Source organism: Canis aureus, chromosome 12 (genome assembly GCF_053574225.1).
Source record: "Canis aureus isolate CA01 chromosome 12, VMU_Caureus_v.1.0, whole genome shotgun sequence".
In the NCBI taxonomy this organism is placed as follows: Eukaryota; Metazoa; Chordata; class Mammalia; order Carnivora; family Canidae; genus Canis; species Canis aureus.
Window position 1 is genome coordinate 61,240,439 of NC_135622.1, and position 20,918 is coordinate 61,261,356.

The following is a 20,918-nucleotide window of genomic DNA, read 5'->3' on the forward strand; positions in this document are numbered from 1 at the left end:
AAACGTGTTTCAGTGAAGGAAGGCCAATTTTCAAAACCACTCATTTGGCAAATATACAAGCTCTCAAGCCGGAAAGCCCTGCTTCTGGTTCCTCGCAGTTTACCTAATCCAAAAGCAGTGGTAATCATGTTGAAAAAAATTATCAGCTCTGCCAATAGCCTTGGGCTTTGCTTGCCACAGTAACGTACACAAAGCGAGGTGGCGATAAGGGGTTGCTTATGCAATTGAAATGCACTGCCATCCACACAGAACGCGAAGGCCTGTTTGAAGAGCTACCGGGCACAAAATTTATGACGCCCTTTATTTTACAACTGCACCGCCCTCACTATAAATGCTTTCATGGGATCAGCCGGTTTATTCCTTGGCTAATAACCCATCCATTCAAGCTGGAATGTCTGACTCGAGAGTTCTTTCTACAACATGCAGTATTTGATCAGACAATAATCAATGTATCTCATGGTTCCAATGCCATATCAACTTCCATAATAAATTTCTCACCGTTGTATGGGTCAAGTTCCCCCAAATAGCTAATAACTTGGGAGAAAGCTAAGCCTTTGAAAAATCGGCTGGCATTCCAAGTCTGCGGGAGTCTCTATAAATCTGCTTTCCAGCATTATAAAATGATGCTTCTTCAGCATATTCTTCTTTTTCTTGATGTTGAATTGCATGTGCTTACCAGAGCAGAATCAATGAGGGATTGCTACAAGGATATCTTACTACAGCCATTCTCTTCTGAACCATCCATTTGCAAGAGATTGACTAATTAAATCACGTCTTGGGTCTTCCTTTTAGCAAGAAAATGCAGTTAGCTAATCTGAGCTCATATGCTAACACCAGAAATAGGCATTTTCACATAGGACGCATTCGTCGAAGTCCCACAAAATACTCTTCCTTATTTATATTCAGTGCCCATGGACTCAGGCCTGCGACCAGAACCACACGAAAATGGGCTTTGGATCGTTCACAACATTCAGGGTCTCCATACAAATCATGCAGCATCCCTCAGCTTCTTGACCTTTATTCATTAATTAATTCAGTAAATGATTATAAAGTATGTGATGTGCACCAGGTAACGTTGGCCTCCATACCTTCCTGCCTGTGGCTTCACTCAGGCCTATAGTTCTATCTTGTTCCATACCTCCAGCCCTCGGTCTTTCTTTCCCTTCTCAGTTACAATCTGGGTGCTTATCCCAAGCCAGATATTTCCAGGCAGCCCACTGTCCTCTTAAGGAAGTAAGGAGATGATATAAAATGATTGACATTAAGATACCAGACTGAATATTCCAGCGCTAACAGCTTCTTGGCGAAAGGGAGCAATGTGGATCCTCACATCCTGCCAGTTCCTGGGAAGACTTTCTATAGCAAAACAACTATTCTGAAAGATTCCTAAGATTACTACAGAGATGCAGGGGATCCAGGATAGCCAGACAGCCTTGATAAAGAACAAATTTGAAGGACTTACACTTCCCAAAAGCTTAAGGCAATGTGGTACTGGTATAAGGATGCACTTAAAAGGTCAGCAGAATAAGATGAGAACCCAGTTGTAAACTTGAATTTACAATCAATGGATTTTTGACGAGGTATCAGGCAAACTCAATGAAGAAAGAATAATCATTTACACAAATGATGCTGGAAAACTAAATACCCACACATAAAAGATGAAGTCAGACCCCGATTTCACATAAGATACAACAATTAACTCAAAATTAACGATCCATTGAACCCTAAGAGCTAAAACTGTAAAAGTCTTAGAAGGAAATAGAAATAAAACTTTGTGACCCTGGTGGAGGTGGCAGTCTCCTAGATTGAACCCCAAAAGCATGAGTGACAAAATAAAATATAGTTTGACCTAATCAAAATTTAAAACTTCTGTGTATCAAAAGGTAAAAAGACCATTCACAGACTGGAGAAAAGTGTTTATCGATCATTTATGTGATATGAGACTCATATCCAGAATCTATAAAGAATTCTTACAACTCAACAATAAAAAGACAATCCAATTTTTTTAATGGGAAAATAATTTGAATAGACATATTTTCAAAGAAGACGTACAAATGGCCAATAATCCCATGAGGAAGGTAACAGACAATCACAAATGTTGGTGAGCCTATGGAAAAATTGGAACCCTTGATCGTTGCTAGTGGGAAGCAAAATGGTACAGTCACTTGGGAAAACAAGTTGGCAGGTCCTCAAAATGTTAAGCATAGACTTACCATATCACTCAGTATTCCACCCCCTAGATGCGCACTCAAGAGGACTGAAAATATACGTCCACACAAAAACCTGGACACAAATGTTCCAGCTATATTATTGTTAATAGGCAAAAAAGAGAAACAACCCAAATGTTCAACAACCAATGAATGCATAAATAAAATGTGATCTATCCGTACAGTGGACATTTATTCAACTATAAAAAGGAATGGAGTACTCACACACACTACAACATGGATGAGCCTCAAAAACAAGCTCAGTGAAAGGAATCAGACACAGATGGGCACATGTTGTATGATGTCATTTACATGAAATGTCAAGAATAGGCCAAATCTGTGAGACAGAAGGTGGATGAGTGGGTGCCAAGAGGTCAGGAAGGGGAGTGGGGGTTGATTGCTAACGGGATGACCTTTCTTTTCGGGATGATAAAAATGTTCTGAAATTAGATAGTGAACAGCTCTGTGAATATAAGGGAAAAAAATCACTAAATTGTAAACTTTAAAAGAAGAGATTTTATGGTGTGTAATTCGTATCTCAATAAAGTTGGTATAGAAAAGTCCCCCTCATTTATTAGCTCTCTGCTCTGAGTCCAGACGTGACATGACTGAGTTTTCTGCTAGCAAATCACATACAAGGCGAAATCAAAGCGTTGGTGCCTGGGCTTTCTTCTGGATCTCGGCACCCTCTTCCCAGCTCACTCTTGCCCTTAGCAGAATCCAGTTTCTTGGAGAGGAATAGGGCTACAGACTCTGTTTCTGGGCTTGCTATCCATGAGGGTCTCCACATTTCTCACCACGTGACCCCCTACATCTCAAAGCCAGCAATGGATGATCTTCCTTGGGTAAAATCCTAGCTCATGCTTCAAATCTCTTCATTTGGGATGGAAGCTGTCTCTTTATGTGCTCATCTGAATTAGATCAGTGCTGCCCAGAGTCATCTTCCTTTTCTAGAGGCACCTGTGCTATGTAACCTACCTTCACCACGGGAATGATATTCATCACATTCACAGTTATACTGGGTGTGTGCACCAGTGGGTTACAATCTAAGTGGGAGTTCTGTAAGTCTGCTTACCATGCTCCCTGGCTTTAAATCTCCCTGGCCTTATGCTGACCTGCCTGTCATGCTCCTCAGGATTATTCTGTGGATTCCCTTGAGTACCAAGTGGCCTAGCACAGAGCACAAAAAAAAAGTACTTTCAGGATGACTGTCAGGCATAATGGGTGCACCTTGCATGTCCTCAGTGGCAGGGGACTCTGGACAACATGGAGGTCCGTGTGCGTGGCATCCCTTCTCATGTGCATTCTAGGAACGGTGCTAAATTCTAAAGCTTTTAGGGATGGTCCTATGATTGTTCCAGAAATTGCAGTCTTATTTTCTATATTTGGAAACTCAACACTCACAGAAATTATGTGTGTTTGTGTGTATGTGATGGAGAGAACATGTGTGTGGGTGAGAAAGACAGAGATGGCTGGCAGAGCCATGGCTTTACTGCTGTTACTGCTTCAAACCATTCTGCTTAAAAATAGGAAATCACATCAAAATCAATAGAACATAATAAAAGTCATCACTGAGGTAAGAAGTCTGCAGAAAGACAAGCAGGTTTCATGGAATGCTGGTCCTGTGCTTTTCTTTCTCCTCCCCACCTTTTCAGATGGTGTGGATTTATCCACAATATGCCCAGATTCTGAAAACCCGAGGGGAGGGGTGAAGCTTAATTGCAGCCACATGAAGCCTGGGAGGGATTGGCTTATTGACAAGGCCTCCCTGCAAGAAGTAGAGGGACTGGCCAAATGATGGTAATTGACCCAGACAGCAATCGCGGAACATTTTAGCTTTGCGGAGGGATTGTATTCACCAGTTGTGATGTAAGATGAAGAGTATGATGCTATGGTTTGTCTTCAAAGAAAGGCTCTTACTTATTTAGCAAAAATGTCTTGGAGTCCAGTTTTCACAGCCATCTAAAATGGGGACATGACATGTACCCGGGTTTTCAGGAGTTAAATGTTAAGAAACGTCTATTGTTTAAAATGTGTGTTCTTTAGATAAAAATCTGATTTCAATAAATAACTTTTCCAAAGATTAAAAAAATGTTCCTATGCACCCGTCGGGAGATTGTATTTAAGACACATTGCCCAAACCCTCAAATAACTCTTTGAGAAACATTTAATTCCCATTCTTTGCAGATCAGAAAACGGAAGCTATCAAAATGACATTGCTACTTATGGGAGCTGAATGTTAGAGAGACCCACAAGGTCTTCTACTGTACTGACTTCATTTTTTTCTTTCTGTAGGACGATAGGTCTCTGCTACCCCTTGAGAACATGACTCACTCTTTTCCCATACATCTCAACAAGATAATGCTGCATTTTTTTTCCAGAGGAACTTTACAAATTTTTATCATTGCACATCTTTTGTCTACAGAAGTCGTGTATAACCAAAGGCACGTTGGATCGTTTGGTCATGGAGAATCCTAAACACATGAATTATGTATTTCACAAAGTTATCCAACTGTGTACCATGCATGAAAAGTTGTACATTTTTTTGGTAAAGAACCACCTCAGAATATTTTCAGATCAAGATTTGATGTAAATAAATGTAACAAATATTCAATATTATTCCCATTTTTAGAGTCTTGTCAAAGCCATTAAACTGAGAAGTAAGGTGACAATCCCTCATTTTTGAAAAATGGCAGCCAGACTCATCCTTCACTAAGGATGATTGCTAAGAGGTCATCAACCTTCTTCTGAGACACTCCATCTATTGCCTGTCTTTGGACTTAAAACCGGAGCCTGGAAACTGGTCAGAGCTGGAGAGAGAAAGGAAATCAGGGTCATTTCCCCCAGAATCACCATCTTATCAGTGGGAGTGAGGAAGTCCTTTCTCAGAACCACAGAAAGCAAGTGGGGATGTCTGCCAAGAGAAAAACCTGAAGGCTAACCTGTTCCCCAGCCCAGTTTGGAAATAACCAAGCTGCCCACACAGTTGAGAACAAACTCAGGGGAACCCCTGTCTTCTCCCAAAGCAGAATAGGCTGGGCTGACAGGAGGTGCCAGGATTTCATGCCGGGGTGGGGGCAGTGCCTGCATCACTTTTGGAGTCAATGTGGCTCTACTGGTTAGCTGTCTATACTTCTGCTGGGAGGGTCTGCATTACTATAGGCGTGTGTCTGCATTTGCACCAGAGGTGAATGCACTAACATTGGAAAGATCCACAGTTTGATTCTAGGCAGATGTACTTCCGTGGGTAGATACCTGCATTTCTCTTGGGAGAAGTCTATATTTACCATTGGGAGGCAAGGACATACATAGATTCTCAAGAGTAAGAATGGCTGGTGTTTCCTATTAGCAAGAGGAGACCCTCAGGAAATCAGCTGGGCCAAAGGTGGGTGATCATCTATACCAAGAAACAATGTATTGTCTGATATATGGGGCTAAGAGGAGAGGAAGACAGAAAGCCAATTATATCTCCTGTAAACCCACAGTGGCCCAATGTGACCAAGCCAGCAGTTAGGAATCTGTACAGAGGTCCCTAGGCACATAGGACCTTGCCCTTGTATCCCCCTTTACAGAAAGCAAAGGTAGGGATCCCTGGGTGGCGCAGCAGTTTAGCGCCTGCCTTTGGCCCAGGGCGCGATCTTGAAGACCCAGGATCGAATCCCATGTCAGGCTCCCGGTGCATGGAGCCAGCTTCTCCCTCTGCCTATGTCTCTGCCTCTCTCTCTCACTGTGTGCCTATCATAAATAAATAAAAAAATAATAATAATAATAAAGTTGTTTTGGGATCCCTGGGTGGCGCAGTGGTTTGGCGCCTGTCTTTGGCCCAGGGCGCGATCCTGGAGACCTGGGATCAAATCCCACGTTGGGCTCCCGGTGCATGGAGCCTGCTTCTCCCTCTGCCTGTGTCTCTGCCTCTCTCTCTCTCTCTCTCCCTGACTATCATAAATAAATAAAAATAAAAATAAAAAAAAAGAAAGCAAAGGTAATGAGGGTGTAGATGGTGTAATGTGAGGTGAACAAGTAAGAGCACATGGCGCCTTGCTTCCCCAGTGAAGGCTGCAGAGCCCGAGCAGACCTGAACCATGGGCTAGGATGTGAGATACAAATGCTGCCCTAGACCAGCCTGGAGTTTTAATAACCGAAAATGAGTTTATTGTAATGCCTGAGCATGATCCAGAAGGCTGTGATTGCTGCCCATTCAGGGGTAGGGAAAAGGCCAGCTAGGTGGGTTTGAGGATCGCAACACACAGTTTCTTATGTCTGTCAAGTTTAGCCCGTGCAAACTTACTCGAATAGCGGCTGCTGGGGTAGAAATGATATGTGAGGGATACTGCTTTCAAAAGTTTGGACTCTGTCTTAAGAGCCAACACCATTCATATCTACATTCATTGACGGTATGCCGCCTTTTTGCCTTCCACACCTACCTATGGCACTCCCGCAATGCATCCAGTACTAGGTTATGGAACACGCAGGGACGCAAGAGCATCTGTCTGCTGCAGACACAGGGGGAGCAGGGCTCACAATAGACATTACTTCATGAAAATAAGAAATGGGGTGGCCACATTAAATGTCTCAAAGACAATGAACTTCAAATCTTCAAAAATTTTATGCACTCATTATATTGAAGAAATATGTTTAAGTGCATGACTAGTTGGGTTGATTATGCAAAAGGAGAAAAAAAAAGGAAAGGTCAATAAAGGGACAGTGAACTAACAAGAAAAACATGGTCAATCCATACTTCTTGAAAACCCTGATTGCCATTTCACTAGAATAGCAATTACCATTATAGCAGCTGTGTTTGGGGAGAAATGAGAATATGTCAAGCGTTATGATCCCAGCTCTGCATTAACTACCTATTTGATCTTGAATAAGTCTTTTAACATCTCTGAGCCTACTCTCTCTCTCTAACCAGCAGCTCTAAACCTAAACACACATTCCCAGATTTCCAGTGTCAAGAATGCAGTTGAACAATCTACATATTTTAATGCTTATGTTGGGTCTTTTCCATAACAATTCCAGGAGGTAAGCAAATTCACTCGTATCCAGCCTCCTACTGCATCTTTTCCAAAAGATAAACTGAATTTTAGGGTAACAGATGTTTGCTTATTATAGGAAGACAATGCTGTAAAATTCTAGCAGCTCAGAGCATTTGTTTCCAAGCATGAGAGTTTAAGACACTCTGAGCATTTGTAAGGCTTCGGTGGCTCTGGCTGGACAAGACGTGGTCTTTGTCCGTGATCTCTCCACGGCATGAGATCCCACGGCAGCGGTCACAGACGGGAGAATGAACTCAGGAGGGGCTACCTGAAGGACACCTACCATGGTCAAAAAAGATGGCAATTTTTAATGAAGCATGATCTTTTCATTTGAAATTGTGATTGACCAGCAGGGTAACTTTTCTCAGCTTGTTACGTTCCGAGTTCTGCAGGTTAGCTAGCTAGGCTCAGATGTGATTGGCATGCAGGGCCCCTTAAAACTGTCAGGCCACCTTGCAATTAGGCATGATGCCACCCGAACAGATGGCATGAATGATGGCATGCCAGACAGCCAATACACTTATCGGCATTGAGCATTCAGAGAGAATTTCCTCTCTCAGAATGTCAGAATATGGATCTATGGCATAGCGAGCAGCCGAATATTTCACATAGCGCGCAAACTGTAGGAAGAATCAGAGTGTTTTTGTACAGGGCTAGATATGGCACCAGAGCAGCATAGACTAATGGAGTCCCAGGGTTTAGAGATACTTTAAAGGCAATGAATTCTGGTGACCTATTAGATGCTCCATTCATTCATCCATCCACCCCCTGGGATATTGGACATTTATGATGAGTTAGGTACTATGTAGCTGTCTGCACAACCAACCAGCCAGGCCTTGACCACATTCACTGGCAGGGAACTCACTACTCTTACTATATCCATGTCACCCTCCACGGAATCACTTTAAATTTGATCACATCTTCTTAACACACAGCGTCCAGAGCCAAATCCACTGCTATACATACAGCTGGTTCTCAGATGGCAGACAATTCAGTAGCTTTAAGTAGAACTGTAACATTTTTGGTACTTTTCCTTAAAATATAAATATGACTTATTATTCAATGTGGTCACTTCCTCACTTCATTCCATTTTTATAAAACACCACAAGCTTTGTGATTCCAGGAAAGAAAACAAAAAGGCTATGGTTTAAAAACATCCCCGCTATGACCTTGGATAGTAAAGTGATGTAGAAAAGAGCAGTTTCTCTCAGGGTCAGACATGGCCTACCTCTCAGAGATGGCATTTCCTTGCTGAGTGATCTAGGGAGAGCTCTTTTGTCTCTCTGAGCTTCCATGTCCTCGGCTGCAGAATGGAGATAAGGTTGTAATATATCGTACATCTTATCATATATCTTTTCCTTTATTTGGCAAACATTTTATAACCATTGTGTGCAAGGCACCATGCTGGGGCATATTCTATTAATTATCAAATATGATGAGTTTATGTTATAACAGGTGAACACTACATATTGTTATTGAACACTGATGGGAAGTCACTTGATTGTTTGGCATCATCTGCCAAAAATATCTGTGGAATGAAAAATAAACTTTGGGCTTGAAAGTGACCTTATGATATAACATGGGCACGTCTGTCTACACCCACAAGATGGTACAATTCTTTGCAGGAAAGTTACTAGAAGTGAACTCCTCTAAAGGAAGAAAAGGATGAACCCACAGAATTGGATCGTTTGGATCATGGGCTGTGATGGATCAAGGAGAAGGTTGCAAGGAGCACAGCGGTCCTAGATGAAGTGTGAGGCCACCACTCTCTACATACTATAGTGCTATTGCTTCAGAGTATAGAAGACTTTGGGCAAGAAGGAGAGGAATTTAACCAAATTTCCAAGGACCTCTGATGGCCCAACACCATGTGTGCCTTTTCCTTCTATGTGTTCTCTCCACATAAAGCAGGAATGGGGGATATAGGGGCAAAGGATGCCTTCGTGATTATTCCTACTCCAGACCCGTGGGTCATGCCTGACTCCTTGGCAAGATGGATGCGTTAACATGTAAGCACAAGTGGAAGGTGCTTCACTATAGCCTCTTGGGATGGCTGAATGCCTGAGATCTGATAGCATTGCGCCAGTGGTTTGATATACAAAGAACGCCACCTTTGGAGGCAATGCCCAACATGGCAGCTTTGGCACAGGCATTGGTGGACATCCTCAACAGTGGTGGTAATGGTTTTAATGTGGGCTGTTGGTAGTAGTACCTTCCCCACCATTGTGAGCACACGTGCTGCTTTTGGCAGTAGACGGTGTTACGGGTTGAATTGAATCTCCCTAAAAATTCACATGTTGACTTCCTAACGCCCAGTATCTGGGTGTGGGGACTTATCTGAAGATAGGGTTGTAGCAGATGTAATTAGTTAAAATGACGTCATAGAGTGGCACTCTAATTCTTATTTAAAAAGTGAAACATGGACACAGATGTGCACACGAGGACATCACATGAAGATGAAGGCAGTTAGGATGATGCATCTAAATACCAAGCAACACCAGAGATCACCAACAAGCCATCGGAATCCAGGGTAGAAGGGCTGGAAGAGATTGTCCCTCACACCCCGAGAAGGATCCAACCTTACCAACCCCTTGATCTCGGGCTTCCAGCCTCCAGACCTGTGAGAGAATGTATTTCTGTTGTTCGAGGAACAGGGCTGTGGTGCTTTGTTACAGCCGCCCGAGAACACTAACACACCTGGAGGAAGAGACAGTCCTCCAGGCCACAGAGTGGGGCCAGAGGAAACAGCCGAGGCTCCAGGTTGTGCTCAATGTCGAATTTTGCGATTCTGCATTTAGATTCTAAGACACATGAGTGTGCTCTCTCCAAAGACCACAAATAGAAGCTAGGGTGCAGAAATGACCAGCTAGCTGAATGAGTCGTCTTATAAAAAATGGTCACTTTGTCAAGGAAAAAAGGGAAAAACAAAACAAAACAAAAAAAACACCCTGCTAACACCAGGTAAATTTGACTGCTCAGGTGTTAGCGCCCTTCCTGGTGGCCCCAGTGGGGCAAATGGCAGCTTAGCGACCAAGTCCGGTTCAGGTACGTGACACCGAAATTTGCCTTACAAACAGAGGGGGCGAGGGGGGGGAGGCCTTTCTGCACCAGCCCACCTTAGCATATACTTCTGGTCAGCAGCATTAATCAGAATGGTAAATATTTATAAACTTTATTTATGGTGACTCTTGCTCTGCCCGAAAACTCTCCCACACCGCAACAGATGGGAGCCTAACATTATGCACCAGGTATAAATATATAAACATTATATAAGCAGGTAGATGAATATATGAGTTAGCCTTGAGACTAAATCAGAGTGCAAAGGTGTTGAGGGACATCCTGCTTTTGCCATTTTTTTTTAACCGACTCTAGTTATGGAGTTCTTTAAACTAAAACTCAGCATAAGCAATCCTCAAGGGTTCGTGCCTATGTAAGTCCTTCCCGGACTCTGAGTAAATTCAGGGTAAGGCGCCGCGTAGGCATCAATTCTAAAAGCAACGTCCTAGATCGTAGGGCTTCTCTTTTATTCATTCTGATTAATGGCCTATGCAAACATCATTTAAAAAGGCACACTCCAGCGATTTAATGAGAGATTAAGTAATTTTCAAAGTATTACAAATACAAGGGAAATTCCATCCAAAACGACAGAAAGAAATGGTGTGGAGTATCTGCTGAATTTCTATGTGCTGATTATTGACCAAACGAATAAAAAGAGGTCCCACGTTGGAAATGCGCAGTAGCGCCTCACACATACTGGCACTGGAGGCGGGGGTGGCGGGGGTCAGTTCTTCTTTGCCTTGTCTCCCTTCACTGGTGTCTGCCTGTCTCTGGCCCCTCCCGACCCTCTCCCCCAGGCAAGAGTGGGAAGCGGGCTCCTCTGGAGGACAGCTAAAGGCTTTCGACGTGGATACCAAGGTCAAGGCCAAGGCCAAGGCCAAATGCCCACCCCCTGGCAAAGCATCAAGCCCAGTTCCCTGGGATACATTGAAAAAGCAGACGGAGAGTAGCTCACAGCTTCTCTGTACTAAATAAAAGTGGTAAGTTCTGATTCAAATGCAAAGTGACCAAAACGTGTTATCTCACCACCGGATACAGATTTGAGGACCTTGAACCCGTCTGCTAAGCCCACCTATCGATCCCAGAGTCAGGTCTCTGAGTTTCTAAGGCGTGGCCTGGTACTCCACGTAAGTTATGCCTCAATTTTGAAATGTATTACCTATTGGAAGACAGAACAAGAAGGAACCCATTTTAAATTTTTTTCCAACACTGATCTATGACACAGATATAGGTGTACAATATCGTTTTACTGAAGATAAATGAATATGAACTTACGTCAAAGCATGTGTCTGGCTGGTAGCCTCCGAAATCAGAGCCCTGGCTGCAACCGCTGAGCTAATTGCATAGTGTAAGCCACAGTTAGGAACCCAGGGTACATAGGGGACAACTGCCGCGGAACAGACCTGGCACTGTCCTCATGCCTTTGAGGGATGCCTGCTGGAAACGTGTCCCAGATTGTCCCCTGTAAGGAAATCCCAGACCGGTAACCTTCAGAAAGCAGGGCACCTGTCTTCCCGGGTGCTACTTCCTAAGCCTGGCAGTGTGACGTCCCGCCACCAGGGGTCATTTGCTGCCCCAGGGTAAATAAAGGAAAGAGGATGGAAGGAAAACTTTCACCATGTAGCAGGAGAGATTTCAAACGCACATGGAAGGCTGACTGTGGCAGGTGTGCTGCGAAGGGAGGGAGTGCAGGCGGGATCTGCAACAGGGAGGAAAAGCATCCAGAGCCAAACCCGAGAGGCGGGGTGGATGTGGTCATCAGGGATAAAAAAAAAAAAAACACAGTCAAAAAATGTTAGTAGTTTCTGTGAAGGAACTTGATTATTCATCACTCATTTCTTCACTCGTTCTTTGATAAATATTTATGGGGCAATCGCTGTGTTCCAGGCACGTGTCAGGCTGTGGGGAACAACTCAGTGGATAACGCGGAAGCGTCCTGTTCTCGAGGAGCTTTCGTTCTAGCAAAAGAAGAAAGGCCATAATAAATAAGCCAACCTGGAGGGAGATAGAATATTTTCAGATAAAGATAAATGCTTTTAAAAAATGAAGCGGGTTAAATGAAGCATAAAAGACACACTGGGGGAAACTTTCGGGATCACATGGTCAAAGCGGCATCTCTGAATGAGGGGCAGAGTCCTGAAGGTCAAGAAGGAGGGAAACTGATGGTAGAAGTGTTCTCAGAAAGGGCAAAATGCACCCAGAGGTCCTGGGCAAGGAAAGCGGGGAGCTGTGAGGGATGTTGTGTGTCATTACGACATCTGGGATTTTGGGAAGACCTGAATATATATACAAAGAGGAGCCTTTAAAATTCTTATCAGCTCCACATCTAGGCAGGTTCTGACAATCTTTTAATTAGAAGGAAGAGTGAAGCAAAGTCTTACGAGCACCCATCCCTCCGTTCAGAGCAGAGCTCCCCGGAGACCAGCAGGTGGAGGCTGATCTGAGAACGCGCCCCTGCAACAGGTGCTGAAGAGTTGCACGTGCAGCTCTGGGGTTTCGGTGGAGAAAGCCGCAGATGTGAGAACCATGCTCAGCCAAACTGCCTGATGTTGTCATCAGGTGTATAAGCACTTCGAAAACGTATCTGCCTTCTATCTTTTGGGGAGATAATAGTGTGCCCTGGGATGATGAGGAGGGACTGGGGAAAATAAAATCAAAATTCCTTCCTGAATATCAGGGGTATGCTAGGTATGATTTTTTTTTAAAGACTGTTGGTTAACCAGAGGGTTAACAACAGGCTCGGTGCCCCCAAATCGTTCCTCAGGAAAACGTAAGAACATCTCCGCGAAGCCTACGCTTCTGAGTTGGGCACAGTGAAGCCTCTATCAATCAGGTCTGCTTCATGATCACATTAGATGTTTAAAAGTTGTCTCTGCATAAATTGCTTCCCCTTATTCTCATAATTAAGCCAAAGAGATTGATCTGAAAGAGACTTTCTTCTGGATAAAACATCCACTGAATAAAGATCTCGGACAGAATGTGATCACCAGTGACTATGAATGTCCCCATCCACCCAAACTTAGTGGCTTAAGGCGAGATCAACATTCATTTGTCCCATCCCCAGCTGGCCTCCAGGTGCGTCCCCATAAGGCCAGCCTCTCTGCTTCCCTCGGAAGGCTGGGAGCCGCACCTGCTCCAGAGCTGGTGGCCGGTGCTGGGCCCTCGCTGAGCTCTTCAGGCTTCTCCACCTGCAGGTGCACCTCCAGCCAGGGAGCATCGGGCAGCCGACACCCTGTAGGCAGGTCAGGGCTCCCAGGCCACACACCCCAGGGAGAGAGGGAGCCCGGCCCGGGAGGAAGCCAGGAGGCGTCCTGCGTGCTCTCCCTCAGAAGCGAGCCTGAAGGCCAGCGCAGGGTGGCGGGGAGGGCCCCGTGGTGACAGCCACAGTCTCGAAGGCCGCCGGTGCCTGCAAGAAAATATTAACAGACGAAATACACAAACGCAGTATTGAAAGACATTTCTATGGTCGTTGTGCTTTCTCAATATTCTTCAGTCAACTCCTGCTTAAAAAAAAGAAAAGAAAGAAAAAGGTTAAAGTTAGGAATGAGCTAACTGTGCAAGCTTTTCTCCAATGCCGCCGCTGATAACCTGCTCCCCGCCTTCTCCTCGATGGCTCTCTTCTCACATCCTACTTCTGGGGCTGCGGAGCACACTTGTTTCTCAATAATAACCTACAGTCCAGGCCAGTCTGATGAGATCCACAGAGGATTCGGGAGCACGTACAAATACGGGTTCACATCCTGTCCTTTGCTAGGGACATGGACTTGGGAAGTCCATCCAACGGCTCTGCGGTTCCGGCTCCTTAAGGGGAACTCACAATGCCTGTGTCATGGGGATGCCGTGAGGATCCTTCAGGCGATGCTTACAAAATGCTCACAGAATGCAGCACACCCTCTAGGGCACTCGGTTGCACAGTCTGGCCTTGACTCCTTCCCAGAGCACCCCGAGGCCAGGACGGCCGTTGTGTCCCTCCAGGTGGGTGGTCGGTCAAGACGGCTCCACCGTCCACCGTCTGCTATTTGCATTCCTAAGGACACACACACACACACACACACACACACACACACACACATACACACCGCAGCACGAAAGGTAAGGCAATGTTACAGTCATTCTAGACTGGGCCAGAATTCCTAGTTTCAGAGCAAAATGGTATTTTTTCCATCTTCCCAGAGAATACTCATCACCTAGTCACCAATTTCAAAAGGAGAAATTAATAGGTAGCTTGCTACAGGCTTGAAGAGAGAAAAAGAGCCCATCAGTCAGCCCCCGTGGTGCCCCAGGTAGAGTGTGCCAGAAGCCATGGGAAGCAGGGTGTGCAAACCTTGTGTTTTAGAGCAGAAGCAGACCCATCTCTCTAAGGATGGGGAAGCCCATTGTGAGTTAGTGAATTTTACAAATCAGCAAGTAAGAAAAAAATATATATATGTAATTAAAAGAATTAACAGCGAATCGTGGCATGTACAAGGTTCATCTATTGTGGCAAGGATAATTTAATTTTACTTATTTAGGGTAATATTTCATAGTGTGCTAATGAGCGAGCTCTCATCTCTCTGGTAAAAGTAATGAAATGTTAGGATTAGGAGACCTCAGTGCTGCTCTCTGTTGGTCCTGACAGGGGGTGAGACCCCCGGAGGTTGTGCTCCACGGCCGGGGTGCGTGCACGTGGGGAATAGCAGTGAGAACGGGATCCGGGCTTCCCGAGGGACTACAGTGAAGGCACAGCCGTGTTCACTGAAAAGTGAGTACACACAAATTTAAAGGGATATATCAGGCGACATGTGGATAGCAGTCTTCTTCTGGAACCATCTAAAATGGATTCTTTGCTAAGAAATCAGAATCATCATTTGTTTAAAGGCAGTTTATATGCCAAGAGGCAATACTCCTTCTAGATCTTCCCATTTCTTCCAATGAATCTCTCTTCGTCCAAGCCAAGAAGGCAAAGCACGTAGCTAGGCTTCTTCTCTATTTCGTTTCCTCTCCGATCAGTCATGAACACCATCCTCATGATCCCTACCTGGTCCTCCCTCCCGACTCATCACCAGAGTGTGGGACAGCCCAATGCCCACATCCGGCTTCCCCATCCTTTGTCTTCCTTCCATTCACTTATGTCAGATTGATCTTCTCAAAATGTTCTTGTGAACATGAGAGCACTCAGCCCGAGAACCTTCCGTGGCTCTGTGTTGCATTCCTGTATTTCTAGACTGAGATTCAAGACCCCCCACAGGACCCTGCTTCTTTCTCTCTATGCATATTTCCTCTAATCCCACACAGAAACCTGATTTTCTGGTCTACAGGTGTTGTTGGGTAAACAAATTCATTGGACCTCTGTCTCTCCATCTACAAATGAGCCAGATTAACTCCAGGCTCCCCTTTACCTCCATTTTACCCTCTGTGTTTAGATTTTGATCTACTCTTTTTTTTTTTTGTTTTTTAGATTGATTGATTTGGAGAGAAAGAGGGAGAGAGAGAGAGAGGGAGAGAGGAAGGGAGCACCCAAGCACGGGGAGAGGCAGAGAGAGAGGGAGAGAATCTCAAGCAGACTCTGCTGAGCATGGAGCCCAATGGGGGGCTCAATCCCACAACCCCAAGATCATGACCTGAGTGAAAATCAAGAGGCGAAAGCATAACCAACTGAGCTACCTGGGCGCCCTTCAATCTACTCTTGAATCCATAGACATTACTCACCCAAAGTTCCCCAGAGACTTCAGGTTTGCAAGCCCAGTGATGGGGTCCTCCCTTTCTGATGGACACTTTCAATGACTTCTCTCCTTGGCAATCTCTCTTGCTAGCTTTCATGACATTTCTCTTGTTTGCATCTCCTCTGCCCTTTCTGACCACTTGCTCCCATCCCAGTCTGTCTCCCTGATCTCTTTCTTCCTATTTCATTAATTTTATGATTTAAATTTATGATTCCTAGGGTTTTCCAGTTATCTTCTTGCTCCTTTTATTCTCATGGTTTGACCACCTGGTTTGTGAGTGCTCTGGAAAGTTTCTGACTTCGGTGCCTACATTCCAGCCCAGGGCTGGAGCTCCAGGCACTCGTACCTCATCTAAAATTGACCCACATTGAAATCATAGCATCAGCTCCAAACACTGTCTTTTCTCTACATTCCCTGGTTCAACAGCAGCATCAGCTCAAGGTATCCCAGCAAGACTCCAAACCCTCCTCACTGCAGCTGAGCCCACTAATGTGATCCTTAAATAACTGTAGAATCGACCATCACAGACCTTCATTGTCTCTTCTCCTTTGGAAGAGTTCCCTCAATTTGTTGGATCTCACTTTTCTCTCCCATTGAGTCCATCCTTGAACACAGCCATCAAGGTATGAATTCAACCTCAAGGTTCTGCTTGGAGCTTCCCAGCTGGAATCTTTCCAATAGTTTCTCACATCCTTCGATGGAAGCCCATGCTTGCCCCATGGACCGTGGGGCTCTCTATGATCGTCTAGAATGTCCTACTTCAATACTCTTCAGTCTTCCAGCTGACCTTCACACAGCTCAAGGTCATTCTCCCTGACTCCAACCCTCCTCAGTCCTCAGGGCTCCTGAGAAGGCCTCTCTCCCAGTCCTCACCATTGCATCCTATAATTGTCTACTTGTCTTTTTCTCTGCCTCCAGATTGTGTATTTTCAGGGCAAGAAGACTGTCTCATGAATCGTCATGGCCCCAGTGATCTTCCCAGAATGTGGCACATTGTAGTTGATCAACATTTCCTGTGTGAATAAACAAAGACATCTATGTTATGTTATGTTATGTTATGTTATGTTATGTTACAGCATCCTGGACTCCCCTCCTGGAGCACCAACCTAAAAGACTTTGCTGTCCTTTATCACACAGGCTCTAGTTGCTAATCTTGTATTTGGACAATGTCTGTGGCTCAGGGTGGAGCCCATTAGGGTCTGTAACCAGGCAGCACCTGGCATGACCGAGGGGAAAATACAGCCACAGAGTTCCCAGCCTGTTCCTGAACGCTGTCCCTGTCCCCTCCCATTTGGATTCACTGTCCCCCCATTTAACACTTGAACTCTTAGCTGCTGAGATTTGGAGTGAGGGGCTAATTAGTCAACAAGACATGACAACATCCTGCTACAGTGAGATTACATACACCTACGGGTGTTAGCAGACGCAGAGTAAAACCCAGCAACTTGAGAGACCTGAAAATGGTGTTATCTTCCAACAGCACACGGGAGAATGTTCCAGGAGATAAAACACACAAGACAAATGGTGTCTCTAATTGAAATGCACTGGAAGAATGGGGCCCATAGAATTCTAAATACACTTTCTGTTCCAACGTTCCTCCTATATGGGCACAGTGAACTGGATTAACAAAGGATTGTGAATATTTTTAACCACCAGAAAGAATGTATTCTTTCTAGAGGGGCAGACTCCAGAGACCGTAAAAATCTACAGACATCACACCACTGTGTTACAATTTCTGGTCTGTTTATAATTTATTATTTATTCCTTAATATTAATGCAAAATGCATGTCTTTATTTGGTGAAGAAGAAGAAGGTTGTTTAGGAACCCCAGGGGATTCCTTTCCACATAATTATATTTCTAATTATAATGGTGCTTGTGATGTAACAGAAGAATTGAAGCCCCACGGATGCCAGCCCAGATTCCCACGGCCTTGAGAGCGCACAGCTACTCCTCACTGGACCTGGTCCACTCTGGGCTTTCCCTGTATTTCTTGTCCTTTCTGACCTTCACGTGGCCGCCGCCCTTCAGGGGGATCCAGGTGGGATGCTCACCAGACCGCCGCGGCCTCCCCGGTGCTGGGGCCTGAGGCACTGTGCTCAGGGCTCTACTGCACACACCCCGCACAGCACCCCCGGATGGGAGCTCTGCCCACTGCGTGACTGCATCAACATCACCAGAGTCCGTGCCCGGGCCCTGGGAGGTAGCGGCAGACACGGCGTTCACGTGGGAGAGCCTGGAATGACCATGTCAACAGGCACACGGTGGCAGAGAGTGCTTCAAGACCAGAGAAGTTTCATAAAACAAGGAATGAGGAGGGTGGGGCTGTATGATGTGAGAAAGTGCAGGAGGTTCGTCTGAGGAGGGGATATTGAAGAAAAGGCACGATGAAGCAGGGCTCACAGCTGAGCAAAGAGCTGTGTGGCATGGGTCTGCCCAACGTCCCTCCACCTGCCCCTCACCCGCCCTGCCCTGGTCTCCCTCCCCTGCCTCCCCTTCCCTCCCCTGGGGCTGCAGCTTCTGCAGGGTGACTGGGCAGCCTGACACACCTTCCTCCCATCTCCTCTCCCCTTCCCCACTCTCTCTCTCCCTCTCCCCACTCCACTCCTCCCCGTCTCTCTCCTCCCTCTCTCCCACCCCTCCCCCCTCTCTCTCCTTCCCCTTCTTCCTGCCTCCCCTTACCCAGTATTTTGGTCAAGATGCAGAAAGCACACCTAAAATCAGCATTCCATAGGAGACATGATGAGTTGGGGTGAGGCTGGTCCTGTGCACGTAGGTGAACAAGTCGCTAATGCCCAGAGGAGCTCCTGGGGTGGGGTCCCTCCTGCCAGCCCGCCCACCTCTGTTGGCTTGTCCATCCTCACCACCTGGCACCTGGTGCTCTTCAGAGGAGGGATAGTGTGGACGAGGCAAAAGGAAAGGCCTCAGAGCAGCCAGAGAATGGGACAGGAGCAAGGAGCACCAGAGGAAGGAGCATCAAGGAGGAGAGGCAGGAAGAGGGGACACACAGGGGAACGAGGGATTTACGTGCTGCCTCGAAGAAGCCCTCCCCACCGAATCTCTGTCTCCTCACTCATGTGATGGGGATAAGGTCCACTGCCCCCAATAAGAAAATGAAGAAGTGCTTTGAAAAGAACAAAGTAATAATACTAAGTGTAGCATTACAGCTAATAAGCACACAGGCTGCTCTCGATGACGGCGACCCTGAGCATGCCATCTCCCTGGCAAGAGGAAGGGTCTGGACGGGGGCTATATCCCAGTCACACGGAGGCTCCCCAAACCATCCCCCACGGCCACCGGCATCTCGTTTGTGGCTTCGGTCGCTCAGTCGAATCCCAGGGTTCAGCACCCACCCCATGCCCCTTGAGCCACACTCTGCTGCACCCGGGAAAAGTCAGAGCATCCAGAGTTGGACACAGAAGTGATGACTTGCAATGAGCCTTTTACTCTGATTCACAAGCTCCAATTTCATATTCCGTATTGCATACAGCGTAAGGCACCTGCCACATAGCGTAACGTATGCCACGTAGTGCAGACTATATAGCACACCGTGTGACGTATACCGCACGGCACATACCACATAGACCATAGCATAGAGGTTTTTTTTTTTTTTAAAGATTTTATCTATTTATTCATAAGAGACACACACAGAGAGAAAGAGAGAGAGAGGCAGAGAGAGAAGCAGGCTCCATTCAGGGAGCTCGATGTGGGACTCGATCCTGGTACTCCAGGACCATGCCCCGGGCCAAAGGCAGGCACTAAACTGCTGGGCTATCTGGGGATCCCCCATAGCACAGATATTAAAAGAAGTCTTTGAAGTGTATTTTACCAAGCAGAGAGGAAAGGCATTCCGACTTGCAAAGCCTGAGCACTATCTCTTGGGCACGGGGTGCAGGTCCTAAAAGAGGGCCTGGGTGAGCAAGAACCTGCACATAGGAGGAGCCTGGAAAACACAAGCTTCGCTTACGAAAAATCATTTTGGAGGCAGACGGAAGTCAGACTGGAGGGCAAGGAGCAACCCAGAGGTAGGAAGCCCAGGAGGTTGTTTTGCATTCACGTGGCAGGAATGATGCAGTCAGTCCTCAACCCGCAACAGCGGCCGTCAGGACAGGGAGAGCGCCCAACGAACCCAAGGGGTGCGGGTAGCCACGGGGCCAGGTTTCTAGCTGGGCTCATTAGGAGGGTGCTGCCAAATAAAGGTGGGGGGCACAGGGAAGCAGCGGGCTGCGGAGCCCATGCTCAGGAGCAGAGGATGCGGAGGCTTCGTTGGTTGGGGCCGTGGAGGTGGAGGCGCCCCGCCGCGCAGGCCGAGCCCCCTGCCCGCTCTCCAGCTGCCGGGCCAGGGTCCAACAGAGACGTGTGAGCGAGGTACGAAGGTTTCAGGGTCATGATTGTAGAGCTGGAAATAAAGTCCCTGGGTGTCGGTACGGGTGTGAGGGAGGAGGTACAGCACTAGGTGAGGGCGAGGAGAAGGGACGGCGGAAGACAAGCCAGCAAGTGGACAGACGGGGCAGGGCTGGACGGCGACCGGAGGAGGCCGGGGGGACATCTGGAGACCCTGCGGCCCCCGCGTCTGGCGCGTCCCCGTCTCTCCCCCACCCCTTCCCTCCCGCGCCCCCGCCCCACCCCCTCCAAATCAGGCCGCCCTGCGAGACGGTGGCACCTGCCTTGTCCCCGAGGGGGGCGCCCGTAGTCTCCCCACCATTGTCACCCTCGTGACGACAGGGCCCGCCGTCCCTTCGAGACGCTAAACATCACCAAGCTCCCCAGTCTGCACTTTCCCGAATACCCCCGTCCAATCCCAGCTCGCTCTGCAGAGGCTGCGGCTCCCAAAGCGGCGTGCACCTGCCCCTCCGACGGTCCTTAGCGGCGGGAATCAGTCTGGGCCGCGCCACCTTTTAGCTCAGCGATTAAAAGC

The 20,918-nt window shown here is 46.7% G+C and overlaps 1 long non-coding RNA gene across 2 annotated transcripts in view; it reads right to left on the reverse strand.

The window, feature by feature from the left end:
- Window positions 1-1,990: 1,990 nt before the first annotated feature.
- LOC144281313 (uncharacterized) overlaps window positions 1,991-20,918 on the reverse strand; it is a 56,292-nt gene continuing 37,364 nt past the window's right edge. The window contains exons 2-6 of one of the 2 annotated variants that reach the window (XR_013349883.1): window positions 16,532-17,015; window positions 13,431-13,706; window positions 11,946-12,258; window positions 11,576-11,762; window positions 1,991-11,459 (exon numbers count right to left, since the gene is read on the reverse strand). This is a non-coding gene — a long non-coding RNA (uncharacterized LOC144281313). Of the gene's footprint in view, window positions 11,460-11,575; window positions 12,259-13,430; window positions 13,707-16,531; window positions 17,016-20,918 lie in introns of both variants that reach the window. The other variant, XR_013349882.1, reaches the window with a different exon arrangement.